Below are 6567 nucleotides of genomic sequence, written 5' to 3' on the forward strand. Positions count from 1 at the left end.
CATGGGCGTGTACAAGTTGCCTCAAAGCTCCTGGTGGCGTCTAGAAGGGCTAGTGGACTGACTGTCCTCTGGATCAGAAGGAGCAGGTACCCAAGAAAAGGCAGTGCTGGTGATCTGGCAGGGCCACACCCAGAGTGGCAACAGAGGATCCAACTCATGGCTAAAATCAGGGCTGGGGATTGTGGCTGAGGGCAGAGAGGTGGGGATCAGGGCTTTGTCTATGCCATCACTTGCAGTTTGTGCTAATGGTCAGTGGTGGCCATGGACCAGGGCTCCTACCTCCAGCCCTGTTGCTGTTACTGGCTAGGGTCCAGTTGGAAGCAACCCACAGCTGACCCTTTGGCAGATTTTCAGAGGCAGTAAATCACATGGGAGGGGATTGCCCATCCTTCTCCCGTGGAACAGCTGGAGGATTCAAACTGTGTGACTGGGATTGCAGGGCAGCTTCTTACCACTGGGCCACTGGGGTTCCCTTTCCTCCAGTCCTAGGCAACCTCTTCTGGGAATTATGTATAATTGTTGGGCTCTATGTTTAACCTTTTAAAGAGCAATCAGATTGTTTCCCATAGCAGCTGCACCATTTCATGTTCTCACCAGCAGTGAGTGTTTTGACTTTTTCGTGTATTGATCAACACTTACTGTCTTTTTTTATTGTTATAGCCATCCTAGTGGATGTTGTTAGGTGCCATGGAGTCAATTATGGCTCATAAAGACTCTATGAATAATGGGTCTGAACTCTGCCTTATCCTGTGCCATTCTCACCATTTGTGATATATTTCAACCTATTGCTACAGTAACTGTATTGATCCATCTCACTGAAGGCCTTCTTCTCTTTCACGGACCCTTCATTTCTCCATTCATGGTGTCTTTTATCCAAATATTGACCCCTTCCCACGACATGCCTAAAGTATGTAAGTTTCATTATCCTTGCCTCTAAGGAGCACCCTGGCAGTACTTTCTCTAAGACAGACCTGTTTGTTCTTTTTCCTGTCCACAGAATATTCAGTCCTCTTTTCTAACACTACAACTCAAAGACATCAATTCTTCTGTCATCCTTATTCATTGTCCAACTTTCTGATATAAGTGAAAAGACCATGACTTGAATCAGATACACCTTAGTCTTTAAACTGATATTGCTGCTCTTCAGCACCTTAGAGAGGTCCCTGACAGCAGATTTCCCCAACATAACACATCTTTTGATTTGTTGACTGCTGGCACCAAGGGGTTGTGGATCCAAATGAGATCAAATTTTTAACAACTTCAATCTTCTCTCCATCTCCTATTGGCCCAGTGGTGAGGATTTTTGTGTTATTAGTATTGATATATAGTCCATATTGAAGGCTGTAGGCTTTGATCTTCTTCAGCAAGTGCCTCAAGTCCTCCTTGCTTTCAGCAAGCAAGGTTCTGCCATACTCATAACACAGATTGTTGATGAGTTTTACTTCAGTTCTGATGCCACATTATTCTTAATAAAACCAATGTTAATGAAAAAAGAAGTTCAAGAATCACTGAAGGGATTGACAAAATATCAGGCCCCAGGAATTGATGGAATACGAATTGACGTGTTTCAACAAATAGATGCAGCCCTGGCTGTGTTTACAGTCTTTGCCAGGCAATTTGGAAAAGACCTATTTGTCCAACTCACTGGAAGAGGTTCATATTTGTTTGCATTCCCAAAAATTATGATCCAATAGAATGTGAAAAATATTGAGCAATATTACTAATACTAGTAATTACTAATACTAATATCACACACAAGCAAAATCTTGCTGACGATTATCCAAAATTGCCTAGAACAAAAGATCGCAAATGTCAACAGAGAATTGCCAGGAGAGTCTGTAGCACCAGGGATATCATTGCTGATGTCACATAAATCTTGGCTGAAAGCAGAAAATACCATAAAGATGTTTGTGTTTTTCTGTCCATGGAAAGGCATTTGACTGTGTTGATCATAATGTGGAACCAAAAGGAATGGGAATCCCAGAACACTGTGCTCATGTGAAACCTAGACCAAGATCAAGAATTTGTTGTCTGAACACAGCAGTGAAACACTGCATGATTAAAAATCAAGAAAGGTATGTGTTTCAGGGCTGTATACTTTCTCCATACCCACCTCTCCATCTATGGATATGAAGTATTCTTTCATTCTAGCTCTGATTTACATATGCCCACAGAATCAGCCTACAATCTTTTGCTGGAAGACAGACATCATCAGCCCGGGCTGTTTTGAGGTATGAGCAGTGTGTAAGGTTGGCTGTTACTTATACTTAATGACTTTCTGTTCATCTCTACGTTTTCTTTGGTTCCTCGTCCCCCTTCCTATTGGTGCCATTAAGTCCTGAGCCTCTTGAAGCTTCCTTAAGGAAAAGGAACTCACTTATTAATGTCTCCCTCTGCTTGCCTTTTATCCGAGTAATGTTATGACCTGCTAAGTAGATGTCTTTTCATATATTCCAAAAGGTGAGGGGGAAAAGTGTCTCTCCACTAATGTTCTTTCTTGGATTATCAACGAAATTGAAATTTTTGTTGTTGTTATTGTTATGTGCCATCGAGTTGCTTGCGACTCATAGCGACCCTATGTACAACAGCCCTAAACCCTGCTCTATGCTGTGCTGATCTCACTGCCTCTGACACACCCATCCCCATTACCCCAGTCACTGAATCAATCTACCTCATAGAGGGTCTTCCCCTCCTGCGCCGTCCCTCCACCCTCCCAAGCATGATGTCCCTCTCCAAGCACCTCTCCCTCCTTACAACATTTCCAAAGTATGTCAGATGAAGCCCCAGAATCCCTGCCTCCAAGGAGTAGCCTGGTTTAACCCTCTCCAGGATGAACCTGTTTGTTTTCTTGGCAGTCCATGGTACATTCAATACTCTTCTCCAGCACCACAGCTCAGAGGCATCAATTCTCCTTCTATCCTTCCTAGTCATTGTCCAACTCTCTGATGCATAACAAGTGATTACAAAGACCATGGCCTGCATCAGGCGCACCTTAATCTCCAGAGACACACCGTTGCTCTTCAGTACCCTGGGAGGTCCCTAACATCAGACTTTCCCATCGCAATACGTTTTTTGATGTCCTGGCTGCTGGTGCCAAGAGTGTTGACCGTGGAGCCGAGCAAACTGAAGCTGTGAACAATCTCAATCTCTTCACCATTGAAATTTTTACATATTTTAAATTCCTTTAGTGCAATCGAGTAGAAGCAGAACCTCACATGGTCAGACAATTATTTTTAACTCCAATACCTAAGAAATTTTAAAATTGTAAGAGATACAGAATTTTAATAACTTTAAACAATACAGAATAAAAAAGGTGTCTTTTTTTTCCACTATCTTCTGCCGCGTTTCCATTTCCTGCTGTCATTGCTGCTGACTGCTAAGAACATAGCATTTTAGATCTGCATAAATGCAATTGCAGATGGAGAATAGTACGAATGTATATGCATTTCTCCACATCAAAGGTAGTCATACTGCTTGTGGTGGATATGGAGATGTGTCACTCAGGTACTCTAATAAGCAACTCACTGTCGGATGTGAGACAAACTTTTATGAATCTATCTTGGCCTCCGCAACAAGGTCACATCCTTTCCAAGGTAAGCTCACTCAGTGACTGAGAAAGATGATGGTGTGCAGACCTGCCGATTCTGTCTAATATGGGACTCCATTACGGGTCATCTTGCTTTGGAAGACCCTATTGGTCTGATAGAGTGTCTGTCAGGTCTACGTCATGAACTGACACTGATCCAGACCAATCCTGTTCCTTCCCAGGTGTTATTCCCAGTGAACTTTTGCACACGTCTAACTGCTAATTGCCTGCTTCCTGGACGATCTGACACCTCTTATTATGAATTTAATATTTCTCAGATAAGATCTATCAGATACAATTTTCTGTATCGATGCATGTAGAGCTGTCTCATGTGTTAAAATGGTCATTAAGGAACTAGGTCATCTGGTCACTTAAGTAATAAGAAGTTGCACTTCTAATCCTAAAATGCACAGTTCAAATCCACCAGCTGTTCTGAGGGGGAAGCCAATCTCTTCTCATGCAATTTAAAGCCTCAAAACCTGCTGGAGGATCAGCTATGAATCAGTTCTGACTTGATGGCACACACCACCACACGGAACTCTGGTGGTGCGATGGTAAAATACTTTGAACATACTCTTTAGCTGCATGGTGGAAAGAGCTGATAATTTGTTCGTTAGGAAAATTTTAGGGCAGTTCTACTCTGTCCGGTGGGGTTGTCAGGAGTATAGAATAGTAGGCTCAATGGCATCTAAAACAATATTTTATAGAAGGATGAATCATAACTCATTTAGCCATTCTCTTGTTGAGATAATTTTTAAGAGATCTCTAATTATCATCATTAAGTTTCTAGGATTGTTTAAATATATGTATTTACACAACAGATGAATTTGGAAGCAATTTGTATGTTTCTTTATTTGCAATTGCCGCTACTCACTCAGTACTAGGTGCATTGACAGCCCCACAGAATTCCTCCAGTTTAACCAACTTTATTCTTGAGAGAGTGGAAGTGAGAGTGGAAGACTGTGGTGATGTATTTATGGTGCCTGAGTACTCTCTGCTCCCAGCACCTGCAGTTGCTGTGAAAGGGTCTGTTTACACACAAACACCTGACAAGATAATTACCCACCATTCCTGCCCGTTCATTAAGGCAGCTCCCCCGAGGAGGCCTTACCAGACACTGTTCTTTTAGCTCAGTTTGAATTTCTACATGAATTGGAGAATTAAAAAAAATGTAAATTTTATTTCCCTCAAATGTCTCTGTTGGATTTTGACAGATCTTTCTTATGTTTTGATCTTCAAAAATATTTTCCTTTTCCCATTCTTATCACATCACAATCAAATTGGTAATCTAGTCTCTCCCGTCTTGATACCTGTGACTCTCTGATCTCTGAGTTTTCTTCTGGTGGCTTTGACTTTTGCTTAATTTCTTTGGGGTGTTCTTTTTTAGCACATCCTTACTTTGTTTTAGAATGTAAATACTTTTTCAAGTTTATTTTTGAGTGAAGTTTTTACACATCATCATGATTTTTCACACAGTCATCAATAGACTTTTAAATAATATTAATTGCTGATGATTAATGGAATTAAATAACTAGGATGTGTAATTGGCCCCTTCTTATGTATTGTCTTGCTCTTCACCCAACTTAGCTACTTACTGATTTTTACTCACAAGTGCAACCCTAGTGCTCCTTAGAGGCAAGGATAGTGAAACTTCCTCTCATATACTTTAGGCATGTTGTTAGGAAAGGCTATTTGTTGTAAAATGACATCATGGTTGGAGAGGTGGAGGGTCAGCGAGAGAAATGAAGACTTCTCAATGAGATGGATTGACTCAGCGACTGTAACAATAGAATCAAGTATGTCAGAGATGACACAGAAGACACAGGATAGGACAGGATTCAGATCTGTTGTTTCTTAAGGTTGCTAAGAATTGTAGTCAACTCAACAGCATGTAACAACAACAATAAAGACTTTGCCCCAATGTCCTGCTGTTGAGCTTCCTCTTCCTTCCCAACACTCCATGAGGGTACAATGGATATTTTCCTCCCATCCTTTATACTTCAAGCAAGCCTTTTCCATTTTACATTAGTCCATGTGTCTTAGTTATTTAGTTCTTCTCTGGTGGCCTAACGGGTAAGGAATTGCACTACTAAACCAAATGCATGCAATTAGAATATCAGTTCCTTCTGTGCAATTTGTTACATCTGAAAATTTTCTGGAGAGTCTGCTATGAGTAGATCCTAATTTGACAGCACATAAGAAAAACAACAGCAGCAATACAAAAGAAATATCACAAGTGGATGACTTAAGCAAACAGAAGTTTATTTTTTTACAGCTTAAGAGACTGGAAGACCAAATTTAGGGCACCAGCTAGAGGAAGGCCTTTTATCTCTATTGACCCACAGTGTAGGAGGAAGGTTCTTATTTCTTTTCAACATCTGAGGACCCAGTATTCCTTGGTCTAGGAGTTTCTCAGCATAGAGACCCCAAAGTATGCACTTCATTCCTGCCCCTTCTTTTTCGGTCAGTTATCTCCTCTGTTTGCTTGTTTGTTCTCTTTACATCTCAAATACTTATTATAAAGCCTAATCTTATAGATTACACTCTGCTGTCTCATTAACATTGATTCCTCTAATCCTACCCATTGACATCCTAAAGGTTACAATACATAGGATAAACATCAGACTATAAAATGTAGAATAATTACATAATGTTGTTGTTGTGTACTGTAGAGTTGGAACTGACCCATAGCTGACCCTCTGGCAGATTTTCAGAGGCAGTAATCACATGGGAGGAGGAGACTGCCCATCCTTCCCTTGTGGAGCGGCTAGAGGCCTCAAACTGTGTGCCTTTGGGATTGCACTGCAGCTTCTGGTCACTAGGCCAGCTTGTTGTTGTTGTTGTTATGTGCCGTCGAGTCGCTTGCGACTCATAGCGACCGTATGTATAAAAGCCCTAAACTCCGCTCTGTCCTGTGCCAATCGCACTGTCTCTGACACTCCCATCCCAATTATCCCAGTCACTGAATCAATCCACCTCAT

Source organism: Elephantulus edwardii, unplaced genomic scaffold (assembly GCF_000299155.1).
Source record: "Elephantulus edwardii isolate Elephantulus edwardi_28Jun2011 unplaced genomic scaffold, EleEdw1.0 scaffold00161, whole genome shotgun sequence".
Lineage (NCBI taxonomy): Eukaryota > Metazoa > Chordata > Mammalia > Macroscelidea > Macroscelididae > Elephantulus > Elephantulus edwardii.